General features: G+C 40.2%; 1 protein-coding gene across 1 annotated transcript in view; it reads right to left on the bottom strand.

Annotated features, from left to right (window-relative positions):
* tmie (transmembrane inner ear) overlaps nucleotides 1-1,743 on the bottom strand; it is a 14,278-nt gene that overhangs the window by 2,636 nt on the left and 9,899 nt on the right. The gene's annotated exons all lie outside the window — the stretch shown is intronic.

The following is a 1,743-nucleotide window of genomic DNA, read 5'->3' as shown; positions in this document are numbered from 1 at the left end:
ACAGTTTTGACAGCTTCGAGCTGCTCTCTTGGTGTGGGAGTTTGAGTTTTGCAGTGGGAAGGTGTGGTTGTGTTTATGTAGCTTTAGAGAAGGGTGTTGTGTTTGGACATTGGGGGACCTGGTGGTAACGTTTGTGACATGTGTTTTAGCATTTGAGAAAAACTGTAACATATTTGCTGTCTTACATTCAGCAACACAGGATTCGTTTTATTTTCTTTACTTACAGGGTCATTTGGTTTGTCAGATTTTACTGCTTAAAAACTTGGCGTTGTGTCAGCTGGTTATATTCCCCGGAGAGAGGCGGCAATTTGCATGTTTGCTTGTGTGTTAGTGCTCCTCTTTTGTAAACCGTGTACTGTGGTGTGTTTTTTTTAGCACAAGCATATATGTTTTCACTCTTTTGTTTCCCTTCAGCCCCACTTCAAGACATATGGTCACTCAGTTTATAGCCAATAACAGAATATTTACTCCGGTGCATATTGGACCAACATTTTTTGGTTGACACTAGAGAGTATAAAACTCTGGATGCTTTGACCACAGCAGAGTCATCATGTGCCCAAATGCAGGTCTTATTTTAATAAATGATCACCTGGCAACTCAGTGACTGCTGATTGTGTTGTTTTTTCTTTTTTCTGATTTTTACAATAAATAGTTAATGTACTGTTACATGATATAGCACCTAGAGGAACAGGAAGTGACAGCTGTCTGTGGTTATTTGCCATTATTCTTACCTAAGAAAGCACCATCTTTGAGGAAACGCACCAAAGAACATTTGTAAGAATAAGAACACTTAATCGTTCAAATAATTAAACCCAGGAGTGCCGTGCAGATCGTCCATATACACTAGAAAAAGAGTGCGTGCTTGATTTGCTTTATTTAAAACCACTTTGGAGAAGCAAACAGACAGAGAGGGACGGGGACAAACACAGAGCACAAACAATAGATACGAGGCGTGGTACGTTCATTACAGTTTACAATGATTTTGTAATAGCAATATCCTGTCTTCAGAATTTCTGATCAAATCCGTTTTGTCTTGAAATCCACATTTTCATCAACATGAAGCAAAAAAATATTGGGACATTTAGGGACATAAGTACACAAGAACATACAGTATGGACTACAAAAGCCAAGCTGCCCTATAGAGCCAGAGTAGTTACATTCACAGAAGCAGCACAATACCTACTATTCAGCTCCATTAAAACTCACTATCAAGCAAAGTTTGGAGAAGTTAGATTAGATTGTACCGGTACTCTAATTTCTGACTAGTTCAAAAGTGATGAGGTAAGCAGCTGAATGAGAGATGCTCTTTTCTGGTTGAGCTTCTCTTAAATTTCATTCAAGGAAAACCAGATGCACTAAATATCGAACAGGCTGATGCATGTGTGATAAATGCAAGAAGGGGACTTTTAGAGCAGCTGCCAATGTGCATGCTATGTTTTTTTTTGTTAAAGCGATTTAGCCAAGAGGAGTGTCTGAAGGAAGATAAGAGCTGAAGAAAAGGAGGGGGAAAATATCATGCTGTCTCTGGCAAAGTGAGGGAGCTGGGATGCTCCTCGCTGACCCTAACAACTGAGGGCTGGCTGTTGTTAGCACTCTGAGTTTGAACCTGCTCAGAGAGTGTCTGTACTGCAGAAGCATCAGGGGCAGCTGGAAGAGAAGAGAAGAGAAGAGAAGAGAAGAGAAGAGAAGAGAAGAGAAGAGAAGAGAAGAGAAGAGAAGAGAAGAGAAGAGAAGAGAAGAGAA

Source organism: Pundamilia nyererei, unplaced genomic scaffold (genome assembly GCF_000239375.1).
Source record: "Pundamilia nyererei isolate P.nyererei 1_Seehausen unplaced genomic scaffold, PunNye1.0 scaffold00004, whole genome shotgun sequence".
NCBI classification, from domain to species: Eukaryota; Metazoa; Chordata; class Actinopteri; order Cichliformes; family Cichlidae; genus Pundamilia; species Pundamilia nyererei.
The sequence above is the reverse complement of the archived record's forward strand: the minus strand, read 5'-3'. Positions and strand labels throughout refer to the sequence as shown.